Consider the following 19,653-nt stretch of genomic DNA (forward strand, 5'->3'; position numbering starts at 1 on the left):
TAGGGATAAAAACAAATGCTATTTGGAAAATAATAATATAAACTGGTGATTTTTGAAATTCAGATAAAACACTAGATTTTTAGATGTTCTCCAGTAAAAATATTTTAACAATATTATTGTTTTCACTTAAAAATGATCCAGTACAGCCCTCAGGAGGATCCTGTTTACACTGAAAGAACACATTTAATCCCATAACAAACTTCAGATTAGTAGAAGCATCAGAGACTCACTTAGTCTTTCTCCCTCTGGCCCAGTGATAGAAAATTTCACATGTAGCCAGGACTGCAAAGCTACATTTATTTGTTGTGGTTCTGTAAACCGTGTTTGGGAATTACACGTTGTTAGCTTTCATTTTCCCTGAACTTCCAAGTGAAAATACCATTCTACAATAAATTATCTAAATTAATCAGTAACACCTGTTAAGTTAGTCAGATGCTCAATATGCTACAGGTCCAAAATGTAGATGACCTGATGAGATTCTGAACTTATAGGAAAAAATATAAAGGATCACAAATGTTAACCATGTTTACAGTAAGCTTTTGTGAAAATACATGTTTATATAAATATATATATATGTATAAACTCAGCAAGAAACACAATTTCTATGCACATACCTTTGCTGTCATTCAGATACTGTTGTAGTCCTTACAAATATCAAAATTGACAAGAAGTGAAAGGAAAGGAGACTGTCAATAACAACATACAATTTAAAATTGAAAACTATGCTACAGAAAATGCCTGGATTTGAGCTACTAATCTTCAGATTAACCCCTATGGCTCACTCGGGAGATGCCTGTATGAAATACAAACAGCTATTACATCAGCTTTTACAAGTGCAGATGAAGCTCATGGTGGTCAAACTAAAAGCAACACACTTCAGAAACATGTAGGGTTTTTTTCCCGAGGATGCAGGACAGCAGATAAAATATCAACGTTCTGTGCACAGCTTTAAAGATTAACAAATCTTGTATTTTTTTACATGTAGCTTCAGATCATGACACACCAGACAAGCTCTTTATTTTCTGAGAACATCCTTCAACACTAAAAGCAGTACCTATCTCTTTGGATTGTGATTATACTTAACAAATTAAAATTAGCAAATTAAATATATGAGGAATACGTATTACTTACACAAATTTGTTATGATCACTGTAGGTCCTGGAGGCCATAATTTATTAATATTTATTAAAATATTAGCTGACAATTGGTTAACAAGTTCTATAAGAAACACAGGCTAGTTAGTCTCAAGATCTATAATTATATAAACAGGAATTAGAAACTGTAATTTTTCTTCTTTTAAAATTCGCTGCCTTTTAATTCCAAAATTCCAAAGTAGACTAGGTAATAAACAAAATACCTAATTATCAATGAATTGCAAGTATTCTATCAATGTTAAAGTATACATTTTACAGTCATTGGGTTTTATTATGGAATTAATATTAATATGAACATTTCATAAATACAATTAGTTGTTGCTTCATTTGTGGATTAGGTCATCACTGGAGAGATCAAATTACAGACCAAATTCTATTTTCAAGTGCTCTGGAATAAATCTGGAGTAACTGAATAGCTTAAGTACATCTGAGTATAGAAAATCGAAGCAGTGTATCGGTTTGCATATGTGTAAAATGAAGGCTATAATTATGCTGGTGCCATAAGTAGTACTTTGTAGCAGTAGTGACAAATGCAGGTACTCTTCATCACTAATGAATCTGTTTCCCACCCCTTACAGTGTGCATGTATTGGCACACTCACTCCAAAATGGTGTTTTTCAGGACTGTGATCATTCTCCATCAGCATGGCTATGAAGCAAACACCAAAAAATGGTGCAGAAATTGGAATATGCAAAGATTGCTTCCATAAAGCATAATTAAAAAAATGAGTGGAATATGTAGGAGTAAAATTCATAACCAAGAAGATAAAACATGATCTATCCTGTGTTATTCAGAACAGAAGGTGAGAATGGAAAGTATCTTAAATGAAGTAAGGGTATACAGCTGGGGAACCTTGTATTTTTGACAAGATAAAAATTTACTTTTCTGTATTGATTAAATCTGGTTCTAGTCTGGATAACTTTAGTAACTTAATTAGTAATTTGTTAAAAAACCCTGTATTTTAGCAACTGTTCTTTTTTATAGATACTTTACATACAACTATGCAATTATAATTTATCATTAAGAACAGAAATTCCTCAAAGGATTAATTCAGAATTATTGATAAAAATATGGAGGTGGAGTGTGAAAATGAATTCTTGGGAACAATTTTTTTATATATAGATTTAGATTAAAAAAAAAAAGTAATTTCTTGAAGAAAACTCTTATTTAGCAATTTGGGTGGAAGTGTAGGAGATCAGATGATTAACACCCTACTTTTAGAAGTCAGATCTCCTTGGCCTTCATCCCATTACCACAAACTTAATCCCATGACCTCTGACACAAATGATTTAAACATCTGTATTTTCTTGAGTGGCACAGAGCCCATGGCCTCAGGCAACAGCCTCAGTCACTGAGGTGAGCAGCTCTGGTGCTGGCAGGACTGGCTCCAGCACAGCGCACAGGGGTATTCCCAGGCTGGGGGAACCTCCAGGGGAGCCGAAAGAGCCACCAGGAGCCCCCCAGCTCATGTGGCAGTGGCTGATGGCAGTGGGCAAGGCCGGGAGCGCAGTGGGCAAGCCCCGCCCTACCTACCAAAGAAGAGGCTGGCAACAGGGCATGGCATGGCGGTGTGCGCAGCAGCTGGCGCAGAAGGGCGTGCAGGAAGGGCACCGAAGCTCTGCCAGCGCAACCAGCGAGCAACAGCACCGGCCCGGCAGAGCACCGCGGCCTCTCCGAGCTCTGTGCCCGCCAGGCCTGAGGCAGCTGCCCAGGCAGAGCCCGGCGGCAACACGCTGCCACCCCGGTGCCGGGCTGCCGGCCGTGCCCTGCTCTCATGCCAGCGCGGGGCAGCAGCCGGGAGCGCTCCCGAGGGAAGTGCCTCTGGGGGGAGGAACTGCCCCTCTCAGTGACTCGGTGACAGAGCTCCGGGAGGGCGTCAGTAGGCTGAGGGGTATCAGGGAGCGCAAGGCAGATTCAGACTACTGGAATCGCACCCTCTCTTCCCAGGGACTGACCCAACGGGCAGGCAGGGTGCACGATAGGGAGGATTCCCCATCCTCACTCCGCCTGGCTGAACACAGTGACTGAAGGGACGGGGGCAATGGCGGCCAGCTCCTGCCCGGCACAGCTGGCTCGTCTCCTCTGTGACTGCCCACCAGCTCAGGTGCCCTGTGCATGGCAGGTATGAAGCTCTGCAAGTGGAACCCAACAGTGACAATGGTTCCTCTAGCTTGGAGGCATCACTGAGGTTAAGTCAGCCTACGCCCTGCACCAAAACTGCTTCCTTAAAGAAAAAAAAAAAAAAGACAGGACATTGTTGTAGGAGACTCTCTCCTGAAGGTCCCGTGTGCAGACCGGACCCACTTCTTAGGGAAGTCTGCTGCCTCCCTGGGGCCCACGTTAAAGGTGCAAGAGAAAGCTGCCCACCCTGATACAGCCCACAGGTTATCATCCATGATTTGTTTTTTGGGTAGGCAGCGATGAAGTTGCAAGAAGTCATCTGAGGGCAAGCAAGAAAAATGACAGGGCCTTGGGATGACCGGTTAATGGCTCAGGAGCACAGGCAGTGTTCTCCTCTGCCCTTCCAGTTGCAGGGAGCGCTGACAGAAGAAACATGAAGAGCCATCAGATCCATACCTGGCTCCCAGCCTGGTGTCACCTGCAGAATTTTTGGGTTTTTGATCATGGGTCAGTTTACATGACATCATGCCTGCTAGCAGCAGATGGAGTACACCTGTCTCAAATGCAGAAAAGGATCTTTGCGCTTGAATTAGCAAGTCTCATTGAAAGAGCTTTACACTACATTTAAAGGGGGAAAGGGATAAAACCAGGCTCACTGAAGATAAGCCTGGGGGCTGCACACCAGTGTTTGAGGGACAGTGTACTAACAAGGTCTTTCAGTGTGCTGTCTCAGTGGAGGTAAGGCATGGAGATCCATACAGCAGAAAAGATGTAAAGGTTATTGATGTGATAGAAACCATGGAAATGCTTGGGAATGGTCATGTAGGAATTAGGGCTTTTCCCCCAGAAAAGGTGGCAGGATCAATAGCCCAACTGAAGCGCATCTAGGCTAATGCACACAGCATGTGCAACAAACAGAAGGAGCTGGAAGCCACTGCACAGCAGGAAAAGTATGATATGGTTGCCATCACGGAAACAGAGCGGGATGACTCACGTGACTGGAGAGCTGCCATGGATGACTCTAAACTCTTCAGAAGCGATAGGCAACGAAATAGAATTGGTGGGTTAGTGACACAGCACTCTCCAAACTAGCCAGCTGCAAGAAGGTCTTTTACCATCACATACCAACATACTCTTCATGCCAGTCCCTCTGCTGCCTTCTCCTCATCCAGAGCATGCACTCTCACTCTCTGTTTCTTCCTCCTCTCTCTTCCTTGACTGCTCTCTCTTCATTGGCTGCCCAACCACTTAACAGAACCAGCCACAGCTGCACCTTATCTACATCAGCCAACCCACTGCCCCTGAAGCTAGCCCACAGCTGTATGTTATCAATATTAATTAACCCAGCTTCATTCCTCTACAGGGTAGCCCTGTATGTTAGGGAGTGTTTTGTCTAGAGCTTAATGATGGTGATGATAGGATTGAGTGTTTATTGGTAAGAATCAAGGGGAGGGCCAGCAAGGCAGATACTATGGTGAGAGCCTGTTCTAGACCACCCAACTGTGATGAAGAGACAGATGAAGTATTCTGTAAGCAGCTAGGAGAAGTCTCACAATTGCTACTTTTGTTCTTGTGATGGACTTACCAGCCATCTGCTGGAATACAATGTAGCGTAGAGGAAACAGCCTAGGAGGCTCCTGAGTGTGTGGAAAACAACTTCCCGAAACAGATGGTGAGTGAGCCAACCAGGGAAAGCTGAACCTGCTGTTTGTGAACAGAGAAGGACTTGTGAGTGATGTCATGGCTGGAAGCTGTCTTGGGCATAGCGATCATGATAGTTTTCAGTTTTCAGAGAGGTAAGGAGGATGAGTAGTAGAACCACTACCTTGGACTTCTGGAGGATGGACTTTGGCCTGGTTAGAAGAGTTGACAGAGTCCCTTGGGAGGCAGTCCTGAAGGGCCAAGGAGTCCAGGAAAGCTGGACATTCTTCAAGAATGTAGTCATAAAGACACAGGAGCAGACTGTCCTCCTGTGCTGAAAAATGAGCTGACAAGGGAGAAGACCAGCCTGGCTGAACAGAGAGCTTTGGCTGGAGCTCACAGAAAAAATGGAGAGTTTATGAGCTTTGGAAGAAGGGGCAGTCGACTATGGAGGACAACAAGGATGTTGTGAGGTTATGCACAGAGAAAATTAGAAGGGCCAAAGCCAGTAGAATTTAATCTGGTTACTGCTCTAACAAAAAAAAAAAAAAAAAAAAAAAAAAAAAGTTTGTTTAAATGCATTAACAACAAAAGGAGGGCTACAGAGAATCTCCAGCTTTGATTGGATGAAGGGTGAAACAGTGACAAAGGATGAGGAAAAGGCTGAGGTACTTAATACCATCTTTGCCTCAGACTTTAATAGCAAGACCAGTTGTTCTCTGGGTACTGAGTCCTCAGAGCTGGAAGACAGGGACAAGGGGCAGAATGAAGCCCCCATAATCCAAGGGGAAATGGTCAGTGACCTGTTACACCACTTGGACACACACAAGTCAATGGGGCTGGATGGGATCCACCCAAGGGTACTGAGGGACCTGGCAGAAGTCCTCACTGAGCCACTCCCCATGGTTTATCAGCAGTCCTGGCTAACTGGGGCGATCCCAGTTGACTGGAAGCAAATGTGATGCCCACCTACAAGAAGGGCCAGAAGGAGAATGCGGAGAACTAGAGGCCTGTCAGCCTGACCTCGATGCTGGGGAAGATTATGGAGCAGATAATCTTGAGTGCCATTATGTAGCACATACAGGACAACAAGGTAATCAGGCCCAGCCAGCATGGGTTTGTGAAAGGCAGGTCCTGCATGACTAACCTGATCTCTTCCTATTACAAAGTGACCTGCTCAGTGGATGAGGGAAAGACTGTGGATGTTGTGTACCTAGACTCCAGTAAACCTTTGACACCATTTGTCACAGCATTCTCTTGCAGAAATTGGCTGCTCGTGGCTTGGATAGGTGTCCTCTTTGCTGGCTAAAAAACTTGCTGGATGACTGACCCCAAAGAATGGAAGGGAGTATTGATCTGCTTGAGTCTTTGCCGAGGGATCTGGACAGGCTGGACTGATGGGCCGAGGCCAGTTGTATGAGGTTGAAGAAGGAGAAGTGCCGGGTCCTGCACTTGGGTCACAGCAGCCCCAGGCAGCGCTGCAGGCTTGGGGAAGAGCGGCTGGGAAGCTGCCTGGGGGAAAAGGACCTGGGGCCATTGGTTCAACAGCCAGCTGAATATGAGCCAGCAGTGTGCCCAAGCGGCCTAGAAGGGCAATAGCTTCCTGGCTTGTATCTGAAACAGTGAGGCCAGCAGGACCAGGGCAATGATTGTTACTCTGTACTCGGCACTGGTGAGGCTGCACCTGAAATACTGTGTTCAGTTTTGGGCCCCTCACTACAAGAGGGACATTCATTTGCTGGAGCGTGTCCAGAGAAGGGCAACAAAGCTGGTGAAGGGTCTGGAGCACAAGTCTTGTGAGGAGCAGCTGAGGGAACTGTGGCTGTTTAGAGTGAAGATGAGGAGGCTCAGGGGAGGCCTTATTGCTCTCTACAGTTGCCTAAAAGAACGCTGTAGTGAAGTGGGTGTCAGTCTCCTCCCAGCAAATAAGTGATAGGACAGGAGTAAATGGCCTGAAGTTGACACAGGGGAGGTTTAGATTGGATATTAGGAATAATTTCTTCACTGAAGGAGCTGTCAAGCATTGGAACAGGCTGCCCAGGGAAGCGGTTGAGTCACCATCTCTGGAGATATTTAAAAGATGTGTGGATATGGATTTGGCAGTGATAGATTAATGGTTGGACTTGATAGTCTTAAGGTCTTTTCCAACCTAAACGATTCTACGGTTCTAATGTAAGACTAAATAAACTGTTAAAATGGAAATTAAGGCTTAGTCTATGCAGTCTTGCACAGTGGTCTTTGTTTACTTTTCTAATGAATACCTATTAGATCAGAACATGCCCTGTTTGGCTGACACTGCCCTGTTGGGTTACACAGGTGTGTAAAAGATAGCCACTAGCACACCCAGGATTAGGGATGCTTACTGCAACTCCTGATTACTTGCTTGACTCACATGGAAAAGCAGTATTTTTGTATTTTTTCTGATTAAAGCATCAGGAGATTCCACTTCAGTGGTGTGTAAAAATTTTATAAACTCTGTTCTGAAACAACATTATCATTATGGTAGTCAGACTGTAAAAGATTGGCTTAAATGTGCTCATGTGTATTTCTCATCTTTTTTCTTCCCTTCTAAATATCTTAATGTAATTGTCTGTCTTATTCTATATTTCTATCTAGCTTTATACATTACAAAGATGCCTTTGTATGCACATCCAAACACCGTCCAGCCCCCACAGAGTCCTTTCTATGCACATGAAATACAGATTATTAATTAATATACCCATTAGAATTATGGCAAAATAAGTATCACTGCATTTAAAGTTGTTCCTTTAAATCACACTATTAAGGTTAACATTACATCATTAAATGAAGGAGCAAAGTTATTATGTTTTTCAGAGCAAGTTTTAAAAGTATTGCGTATACTGCATGTTTACAAGGAAACAGAAAAAGGCAGCCCAGCTTTGGAATATGAATGTAATCTCTACATAGGCCCAACTGTTTCTTGTTTATGACAAAGGCGTAAATAATCCATTGTTCTGGCAGCAGGGCACCTGCCTTACTAACCGACTCTGTATCAGTGGTCCCTGAACCCTCATTATTTTTCCTCAATTAAAGTTCGTAGTCTCTTAAAGTCTGTGCTGAGCAGATGTACAACTGTTCTTGACTGCTGAACACAGAAGAATCACAAATTTAGAAAACTACTGCCATTTCATAAACCCTAGAAGTGCATCATTTGTTGTGGTGAAGAAACATTATAAACAATACGTCTCTTTTATAGGCTGCTAAGCCAGCACACTACAGAAAAGAATATTAAAGTTCAAAAACTGTCACATAAGCAGTGCATTATGAATACTGTAATGTGGTTTTTTATGATTCAAATAATGGTTACTGAAATGAAAAAATAAAGCCCTCTGAGGGGTATAATGTAAAAAATGTGACTTATATTTACCTCGAATTAGACAAAATTGATGTATGAACAAAATCAAACTGGAATCAATGATCTAAAGACAAATTCAAAATATAACAACTGATAAATCACTGAAAGCAGAATTAAAGTTATGTTTGTCATATTATCATTTTGGTTCTTTGTAATTGTTTCTTTTGCAGAAATAGGGAAGTCAGGAGAAATAATCAGAAGGGCAATGGTACTTGCAGTGATAATGCAGCAAGATTCTAGCTGCAAAAATAAACCGAGGGATACACATTTCACAAGAAGCAGCCTTTTAACTGTGGGTGTATGCTTAAAGATTGCAACATATGAAAAGAGGCCACAGTACGTACATATTCCCTACAGCGTGTTGTGTTGTACACTAGAAAGAAAATCATCTCTTGATAAGGCATAGGGAGATGCTCATTTCCAGCACCAATCAGCTTACGAAGCAAACGAAACCCACATTTGGGGAGACAAAGTTAAAGTTCATACACAACATTTGTCAGTCTGTCTCCAGCATGATTCCAGCACAGCTCTGTTGCCACAGTATGTGCTGGATCGAGTGCAGCAGATTGTGAGTCTTTAGGTCAGAGTATGTGCTTGAAGCATCGATAGCTACACCTGTCGTTTTAGTTTTTTCTGGGAAGAATATGTTATTGTTAACATTGCAACATGCATTAGCCACAATCTGACTTTGAGGCCGAGTACTGAATTTGGAAATACAGTCAGTTAAAATATTACCATTGATGATGAGGTGAGGGTGTTTCCTGTAACGCCTCATGGAGGTATTGCCATTAAGGTGATGTATAAGCCTGTTTGTACTTGGAGCTGTGCTTACTGGCTTAGGTCCTCCTAAGGGTGAGACTGTAACCCAGTGTTTGTAAAACAAAAAATGCAGAAAAAGGAATTGAGAAGGGAAGGAATTATTAAGGAACGCATTGTCCAGCCAAAATAACAGGAGAGATTACTGGCTGCAATCTTACATAATTAGTAAGGGTCATTCTCACCTTTCAGCTTTCACAACTGTTTACTCCTCCTGGCTTATTTTCACAAACATTTTGCAGAAAGATACTTAATCTAATGAAATCTCTACCCTGTAGCTCACTTAAAACTACTCACGCTCAACTGATGATTCAATCATTATAGTGTTTGATGAGGATGTAAGCACCTCTGGACAAAAGGTAATGTTGGTATTTTAAGGGAGGCAGAAAACAACAAAGGTAACTGCTTTGATATACTGGGGTATCAATTCTGTGTGACAAGGGCTTTTCTTGAATTTAACACTAATTGGACATCACACATTTTTAGGCAAAGCTTCTCACATTTTGTTTCACAGAATAAATGGCAAAATTGCCTGGCAGTTCCAGTCTTGCATGAGAAAGAATACAAATATCTGTAGAACATGAATTTTTTGTTTATACAGTACAGGATGTGCCTCTGCATACTAGAATATGGGATATTTAGTGGTTGATAATGTAACTTGCAAACATGTATGTGCTAATAAATTACTTGTGAAGCATAAAAGACCATGCTAAAACATAAGTACTTTCTTGCCACAAATAGATTTGTGTACACGCATGACATGCACATGAACTACACAGAAAGAAAGAAAAAAAAAAAAAAAAAGGGACGTAGAACATAGACCATTTAACTCCAGAAGTGTAGATGCACAGGTACAGGGTTTAGTAGACGACTAGCCTTTATTAGATACCAGAAGCTGAAAGCTTTGTTGATGCATTAGTATCAGGTATGATTCTACAGGGAAATGGGATCAAACGTCACCAAAATTGTTAAGCTCTGACACTGGTGCAGTGTTACAGTATCTGCGATATAAGTCTAATGACTCACTCTGCCTGTCTCTCCACGTGCTGCTTGGTCACACTGCATTTCTCCATCCTCACCTATCCCCCGGAGGAGGGGTGATGACACCTACACAGTCTCTTGCCTCAAAGGGGGCCACAATTCCCTCCCCTCTGCAAAACTGCTGGCAGCAGCTCTGCAGTGGTGCTGGTGCAAACAGGGCTGCTGGTTACTGGGAGGCAACAGGGGACCACCAAATGGCTGGGCTGGAGCTGGACCTGGTATTGCTGACTGGTGTGAGTGGAGAAGGTCTCTCTGGTATCACTGACTCATGCCAGAGAACTGGGGGTCTCAGCACTGCAAGCTCTACTACGCAGTGGAGCCTTACCAGATGGTGAAATCCACAGGGACAGGTTTCAGCTTTCCACCAAAATTGGATAAGCTCAAAAGCAATGAGCTTGTCATAGGAAAAATAAAATCCAGTGCACTTCTTTCAAAAAAACCCCAACCCTTTTTGCTGACTTCCTGCCTGGAAACATTACTGATACCATACGCTGTGGTGCCTAGACAATTTTGGAGGCACAGGGCTGATGGAGGATCAAAAGTTGGACACATCTGCATGGCTCTAAGTCTCCACAGGAACAGGCACTGCCGCACCCATGGTTTTGCTGAATTATTCATCTGTCTGTGCTAGCAAAAAGGCAAAAGCCAACACCTCCTGAACTTAGGGAGTAGACACAATGAATGAAAAATTAATTTTATAGCTTTTGTGCAGCTTTTTCTACCTTTCTCCAGGAAGTGTATAAAAGAATCAATTGTTCTGCATATCAGTTCTTACACCTGTAGATGTGGAAAGAGGTCATCACTCTTGCAGAGCTGCACTTAGCTGTTCCTGGAACACAGCGAGCCCTAACAATGTGCTCCAAAACACTCTCAGACACTTAAGTACTACTACAGGCTTTCTCTCCTCTGTCTCACTGCTACAAATACAAACTATTTTGATGCACCAGTCCTTAGTGGAACTGGCCTAAGATCTGCATGCTAACAAAGTCCTCCTTTAAACATTCTGAATTATTGACACACAAAAAACTACACTCATTTCTTTCAGAGCAATGCCTCTAGAAACAGCTTTCACTGTTTCAGGTTTTCTCATCACCTGCACTATCCCTTACTTTGAAATGCATTGCAGTATCCATGGGCTGGAAATATGTTGCATTTTAAACCATCCCAAAACATCACTGTAGCAACCAGAAATACCCTCTCTTGAAGCTTTATTGTTTCACAAACCTTTGGGCTGATTTTTCTCTGCATGTGTAACAAGGCAGCAGTGGATGTTATAAAAGAATTATATTTTATTTCCAAGCCTATTTAAACACACTTCTCATTTTTATGACTCTATTTCTTTCACTACATCCAAAAATTTGGTATAGTGGTGCCTCAGCTTAAATGTATCAGACAGCTTCGACACTGAAAGGACTGTTTTGCAATGCGCTGGCTTTTCAGACTCAAATTTAACTTCACCTGACACAAACTATTATTAGGGTCAATAATTAAAAAAAGAATATTTAGATGCAAGTTCTCAAGGATCTCACCTCATTTTGGTGTCAAGTGGAAGAAATTAACGGAGGCTAGGTTCTACCCTCAAAATTATGGAAATGGTGGGGAATGCTAACTCATAGGTGCCACGTACTTCCTATGCTTTCTGGTCTGACACTGCGAAACCTGCTTTCAAATACTATTCTAAATTTGAGTGATGGCAGTTCAGGTATGGTTCTTGATGAGGTGCAGAGTTTGCTCTGATTAGCCCAGTAATTACTTTCTAATATTATTAAAATTTTTACATGAAGTAATTTCTCTTCTGATTGATCCAAAAAGCTCAGGTCAAAGGCCATCTAATTATAAAAAATTGGAGATCCATCTTCTTCATTTGAAAATACCTCTTGGTCAAGAGCTGAAGCACAGTTCATAAACAAATTTGCAACTCTCAAACCATTCTAAATCACTTAAAAATAAATATAGCTAAATAACTTATTTGCTGATAAAATAGCAAAAAGAAATCCTTCTTCCCTCACTGTAAAACTAAAGGATGTTCCAGTTTTTATAGGCCTTGGTTATAAATATAAGATAGTGTGAGCATATAAATGATTTCAGTTATGCTTTAATAGTGCTTAATAAATCAAGATTGCATATTAAAGAATACATTGACATTCTAAACCTTAGCATAATATTTAATTAAGCAAACTACTACTTTGATCTCCGTACTTCTGAGCTGGGTCCAATGTCTGTTCCACCATCAGTGAAACTGTCACAGACCTGAACTGTTTAGTCTTTTTCTCGGAAATGCATAGTGCTTGTAGTGAACAAAATATATTGGCAATAAATAATAGTGCACAAATTCAGGTTAAATGATTTATGGATCACGTGTTTTGTGGTTTTTTTTAATCTTGCAATGCTTGTTGCAGATGTGTTAGAGGATACTGGTCAGGCAGAGCCAGCCAGGCCGCCACTGGGACAGTTTGGAACTCAAGTATTTAGTCTATATGAACTGTTTTCCTTTAAAATATAAATGCTTTATTCTTGTTGTACATTAAAAAAAATCTTTTAAATCAATTATTAATACTGCTGCACCAAAATGCAGCTATGTGTAGCTGTTGGGCCCAATTGACAACTGCGTTAGTGTAAGTGGATGGACTTTAGTTGACCCTATAGCATAAGGGAGTGTCTCAGCTATAAGAAAAAAGGAGTAACTTCTTCATAACAATCTGTTAATCACTGTTAAATACAGATCAGCCAATGAAGAAAGGGATATTCTCTACCTGCCCTATAACTGGGGGTATCCCCTGGGGACAGACCCCTGGGGATGCCTCAGCCTAGCCCCAGGACTTTGCAGAACACAGCTGCACAACTTGGCTTCTGGACCATGTTTTCCCCCTCTGTGGGACAATGAAATCATGTAATTTGCAAAAACTCATATATCTGTGATTAAAAGTGTTTTGGTATCCAGGTCCATTTAGCCTCCACAGTCATTTGGTCTTGAACTGTGACACTACGCAGGTAAGGTCAGACCTCTCACAGTCACCTGTTTACCTTATGTGTATTTAATCAAGCATTAAAAATATAATCTTTGTTTTCAGTAATCTATTTCAATAACTGAAAATAATATGAAAATAGACGGGTAAGACATATGAAAACAAAATTAATACATTTTAAGATAAATATAATTTAAGAGAAAGCCTCACCAGTTTTTTCTGAAACCAGTTAGTGACTGGGAAATGATAATGTATGATGTGAGGTACAAGGATTTGTAAGAAATCACTTTCTTTTCACTAACATTACCACACTAATATATTTAACATAGACATTTACATGCTTTGCATTTTAAGTGCCTCTGAAATTCAAGCACCAAGCCTGCACATTTCAGCAGCACCATCAGATGTAATGAGTTATGGTACTATCGGCATGTTGATAAGCTATAGCCCAAAGAAGAACAAGAAGGAAGTATAAAAAATATGGCCAGAGGATGGGATAAAATTATCAGCGAGTGTGTTTTCCTGTTTGGTTTTAATCTACATTTAATTAAATTCTTATCTTCTGTGTACTTATGGTCGCATTTGAATGGCGAGACTGCATTCATTATGAATGGTAAAACTTAACTCGGAGAACATTTCATGTGGCTTCTTTAAAAAAAAGGAAAAGGAAAAACACTGTCTTTATTCTTTACACTTAGGTCTTTTAAAAGAGGGGTTAAGTTACTTTGGGCTGAAATGGTGTTCTGCACTTAACCTTTAGGTTAACTGATTTCTAAAGTTGTTCTTTAATCAATATTTTTTAAATATATATATATAATTTGGGACGTTACTATCAAAATTTTGGCTCAATGAAGTCAGCAATGGGGCACTAATGAAGCCCACTGAAGTGTTTTCGTTGTTCTTAAAAAATGACAATGATAGCAGAATGTTTCTACTACTAGCGAAAAAATGTGTGTTAGGCTACATCCAGAATTGCAACCATCAATTTATGTGAAATTAGTAAGATACAAAAAAAATCTTAACAATAATTTTTGAGAGTCTTAGTTTGTATTATTTTTTTTTCTATTTTCCAGATCACTGGGCTGACCATGCAGTCCTCCTTGGGCAAAACTCAGCTTTAATCTTGTGTAAATAAGAAAGCAGGAATTTGGTATTTTGTTTTAGTTGTTAGTTTCAGAGGTATTTTGGGGGGCAGAGGACAAGTGAGATCAGAAATGACACTACCAGAACAAAAATAATATCTAGGCTAAATTATTAAAAGATGTAACAAAGTGAAACAAAATAAAAAGCCTTCTGCATGTCCTTATCAGTCAGTACAGCAACTACTACACCATATATATTTTTAAAACATTCCATTTAGCTATCGTTTTCCAAGAGATGCTATCTTACAATGCAAAATCATATGACACTGTGTCAGAAATATCCCTGTGACTTTTATATTGCATACATTTATTTTCTTTCTTTGAAGGGCCTATCCCCAAGACACTTTAAGGACATCTGAGAGGTACAATGCATTCATGCAAACCCAAGCCCTACCAAAATTAAACCTCCTCAAATTAAACATATTCCTGCGGTACTGAATACTCATTTTCCTGAGCTAACCTCCACAAAAGCCCTTGAAGACCGATCAGCTTTGAAGTTTGGGTTGATAATTAACAAATATGGGGAGCTATTGCAGGTAGAACATTTCAGGGTCAAAAGTTCTACAAGGAAAATGAAAACACTGGCACCAGAAAGTAATTGTTTCCTTGCTCATTTGGCTATTGATTTTCAACTCCCTCTTCCTCCAGAAATTTGGATTTTATATACCTTACCTTCATTCTTCCCCATTCTTCAAGTATTATACTACTGATAATAGGTAAAAGCAAAGGGAAAAGGCAAGAACGAAAGGAAAAACATGGGGAAAATAAAACATTCAAAGGTGCAGCTTACAACCATTTTTCTAGCTAAAAAAAAACACACCAGAAAATAATATTTTTAAGTAGTATTTCTACTTCTGAAATGCAAACTTTCTTTTCTTCCACTGCAAAATTAAGCAGGATTTGCCATTTTTTAAAAGTATAACCTGTATAAATTATGTTCAGTGTCTTTTTAGAGTCCATTGGATCTAAGCTGTGCTATTAATGGTGTGTTTTGCTTGATAAAAGGACAGAAAAGCTCTGAATCAGCTGACAGCTCCCTAGTCTTATGCTGCAGCTCTATGTACAACATACTGCCATGGTGTAATTTTTCAGGTTTAGAAAAAGAAGTACCTCTAGCAAAGTCCTCATCCAAAAGAAAATGTTGCAATCATTTCACTAGGCAAACATAATAAAACAACATAAAAAGCTCCTTCACTTCAGCATCTACCATTAAGCTTTAACAAAGATTCTGAGACTGATAACTGAGTGACGTATCTTCTGTCATCATTGCTGGGAGAAAAGGAGTTTTCAGTTCTTCCACTTGTATCCAACCATGTATCAGAGTTACCAGAATTTTTCTATTTTAAGTATTTGTCAGCTAATTCACAACTAAACCACCATTTAAGCTGAAGTAAATCACTTCAGTGCATCTGTCAGATCAGTTTTGAGAGACAACACAGTCCTGGCTTAATCCTTTAAACACAGATATGTAACTATGGCACTGAAACAAGTGAAGGTGGTTGTCCTAGGTTTCCTTTTCTGAGGAATCTGGATCTGAGGTAAACTTAATCATGCTCTCGAACGCCTGTCTCAGCACCAGGATTATCAACACAGTTGGGCTGACACTGATCCCAATTCAGGTGTCTCCAACACATGTCTAAAGTTAGAGGGAATGTGGGCCGCAGAGCATTGCCATTCAGGAAAGATCATACAACACTTTTCCCCACTGTCTCTTCAGATGGTATTGCACCCTTCTGCAAAGGAGAGGTGGAGAGGTCTGAGAGACACAGCAAAAAGAGGACATGGAAAATACCCTTCCTTAAAAGAAATCTTCAATTATTCCTCTTGGATTTAGGAATCACACTAGTGTGGTCACTTTCCTATGTGGCGGTCACTTTCCTATGCATTTCATATAACTTCCAAGGAGCAATTTGTGGGATGGTGTGAGGTCTCTGGGAAGATGGGCTGCTAGAACCTACTAAAATCTTCATTTGCAGCACTTTGTAAATATGTTTTATTGCTATTAGCTGTGTTAGAATAAAAATACCAACTCAGCTTGAAAAAAAGGGTATATATAGGCAGTTAATCAATTGCATAACTTTTCTAAAAATGTCTTCAGCATGATGACATTAGGCAACTGTGAACCTGTTAGCTTCCAGCTCTGCTGTCAGTGCTATGATATAACAAATGCCAGCATGGTGTTCCAGTCAGCTACTGCCACCTGCTCCACTTTGGAAAAAGAAGTATCTTTTTTTGGCAGCCATCAGATGTCATACCCAGTGCCCACTGGCAAGAACAATGACTTTTCTCCATGGTCTCCTTTGCTTAAGAAAGTCTTTAAAAAAAGGCTTAATGGAGAGGGGTGACAAAAGAGCTGTGGTGTGGGAGTACGAGCCCCCAAGTGGGATAAGCACCACAGCAGCATCTGGGCATGAGGGTGTCCAGGGTGAAGGTCGATTCAGAGAAAGCTCCGTCTATCTTACTGCTCACACATGACTGAGATCCTGGCTCTGAGTGGTCTCTGGTAAAATGCAGACTGGCTCCAGACAGAAAAGAAACTCCCATTTTGCCCCAGTTCAGTGTCTGGATGGGGGTTCCTCCCTCTTCAGCTGTCTCTATGTATTTCTGTATCTGTGTATCATAGCACTGTGTCTCTTCACTCACCCAGGTGAAACCACCGCAGCAAACTGGGGCAGGCAGGAGGCTGTCTACATCTCTGACACTGCCCTGTACCACAGGGATTTCACAAGGGCAGAGACATGGCCCAGAGGGCAGGAAAACAAGCATAACCTTATTTCTGTGTTGCCTGTTTGCTGACTAGACTTCCCTGACTAGTAGGATTCATACTTTGTCTTCTTAGCCCTAAGATGTGAGAGAAACTGAATTTACTCAACAGAGAGGGTTATCTATTGATTAATGAAAGTCCAGTGTGATGGAATATCATCCTAATCACATTGCACACTGACCAAATACAGCTATAAATGAAGGGGAAAGAGCATTTACTTTTTTAATGGCTACAGCAACTGGGCTTTAGATTGGCAATTTTAGCAGTATTATGCTAAACTAACATACACACATCTACCATAAGCCTAATGCACTGATTTTAATAGGTAATGCTGGCACTAAACGCTGCTTTATATCGGGACAAGCCTGCTCTTTGTATTTATATTTTTCTAATGTGCACAAGCATTTACATGAACTGCATTTTTACTTCTCAGTGATTTTTACTGGAGTAAGAGGCACAGATTTACACCATGCACATTTTGAGTGCATCTATAAAGAAAAAAACAAAAGAGAGAAATTATACTATTCTTATTGCTTGCAAGCAAAAGCATGACTGTAACTCATGAAAAATGCAGCAGTGAGTTATGACAAACCTGCCCTCACAAGACAACAGTGATGATAAATAAAGTATACAAACCAAGACACATACCACATTCCATAATTCCTTGCAAACTCTTAAGCCTACAGTTTGTTGACACGAGACTTGCCTTCTATGGCAAAAAAATGCAACTTTCTGTTGTATTAAAGTAAAATAGATGTAACTATTGTTCCATTTATTTTTAAGTTTATCTAGTGTTCAAATGATCGCAAAACTATGGCAGAAGTTCATGTATGAAGAACAATACTCCCTTTAGTAGTGACTGACATTAAGGCTGGGGGTTTTATTTCAAATTTATGTATTTCCTAGGCCATTGAGGGAGGGGGGAAATGTTCTACAAATTATAAGGTTGAGGTTTTTTTCTCTGTTTCTGACTCATAACACAAATGTTTAAAAATAGTCAAGCAAAACCCACTGCCGCATATCTACTGAGACTCAGTGAAGTCAACCACTAACAACATCCCACGATGGTCCTGTTCCTACAGCTTCTCACGTTTGCTGACTTATTCAGCACTGTCATCATTTTAGCACATCTGATTATGATTCTTTCTAATAGGAATCATCAACCTGAATTCAAGCTGACAAGGTTTTGTGAGACTTTCTTTTTCATTGGTAAGAATTCATCTTGTTCACAGATCTGTATGTTTTTAATTTAAAAAGCATTAACTAACACATTTGAATACTTTATGTATATGCACTAAAGCATGTGAATTATTTTTGACAATTGTTAACCTCCCACTTAGTATCTAGAATGTAAATAAAAGTCGCTTTGTGTAACTTTGAACTACTTTATCTGTAAAGGACAGATCCTGCTTTTCTCTTCAGTCACAAGTCTCACCGAGTTTAAATTTCTGTGTCTCAGCAAGGCTTGCTCAGGCATCAGAAAAGCCAAACTGCAATGAATCACAGTGATGGCTGAACTCTTCCATAGATGCACGTCGATGTGCTGCATACAGGCAAGTCGTTCACATCACAAATTTTACTATGAAAAATGCTTTTCTTAAAGAAAGAAGGGAAGAAAAAGAAAGAAAAAGCTATGTCAATAGTTCGTGTGAAAGGTCTATATATTTATTTGCTCACTGCACTTGCTAACACTGAGCTTTTAGCATCTCTGGTTGATCAGGACAGCCTGTCCTACACCTGAATAACAGCTTCCCTTGGTGGTTGAGGCCATGTAATCTCCTTTCAGGCCTCCAGAAATATGCAGTCCCTGGGCCCAGAGCCACCAGCCTGTCGGCATCCCATGTGGATCTCATCAGCAATACGACCTGCTGCAATTAGGACAAATTCAACTTCTATATCGTATATGGGCTTCTCACACACTGCTGGTTGAAATTAAATATCTCACTCCTTTTATTCAAGGATCTCAAAAGCCTGAGCACAGGACATCTGAAAATCACCTAGGTTTCACACTGAAGACTACAGCCAACAGCTCCAGTTCCCAGGCACATGTGACTTCCAGTAAGGGGGTTAAGCTTTTCCTGGAGGCCAACTCTGAGAACACACAATGAACTCCCAAAGGTGAAAAAGATGTCTACCACCCTTCCTACATCCTTCCACAAGGACAGGCTGAGCTGCAGTCTTCAGGATAAGAGGCACCATTTACATTTTGAACACTCTCCCGAGACAAAACCATATCAAAACTACACATAGCACTGCAGAAATAATAGGAAGAAAATAGCAAAAATTAAGTATGTAAGCAGATACTAGTCATATTAGCGAGTACGTTACTAGAAAGCCCTCGAGAGGCACCTGTGAAGGGTCCAACATTAAACTGCGGGTCCTGCATCAAACTGTACAAGGCAGTTGTTCCTTCCCTCCATTTTCCGCCAAGGCCTCTGATCTGCACGAGTCACAGCTGTCTGTTTGTGTACTACAGCTTCTTCTGTTTCACCATGAGGAGTCTCACAAATGCATCTATTTAGGACACCATAAAGTGCTTGATGTTTAGTTTGTCCCAAAGCACATGGGTCATTGCAGGGGCTCATGACATAGAATGCACAAGGAAAATCTATTTTCTGCTACAGCAGAGGTG

At 40.7% G+C, this 19,653-nt stretch overlaps 1 protein-coding gene across 3 annotated transcripts in view; it reads right to left on the reverse strand.

Annotated features, from left to right (window-relative positions):
- Positions 1-19,653, reverse strand: part of ZFPM2 (zinc finger protein, FOG family member 2) — a 321,981-nt gene that overhangs the window by 45,106 nt on the left and 257,222 nt on the right. The window lies entirely within an intron of this gene.

Source organism: Falco peregrinus, chromosome 3 (assembly GCF_023634155.1).
Source record: "Falco peregrinus isolate bFalPer1 chromosome 3, bFalPer1.pri, whole genome shotgun sequence".
NCBI lineage: Eukaryota > Metazoa > Chordata > Aves > Falconiformes > Falconidae > Falco > Falco peregrinus.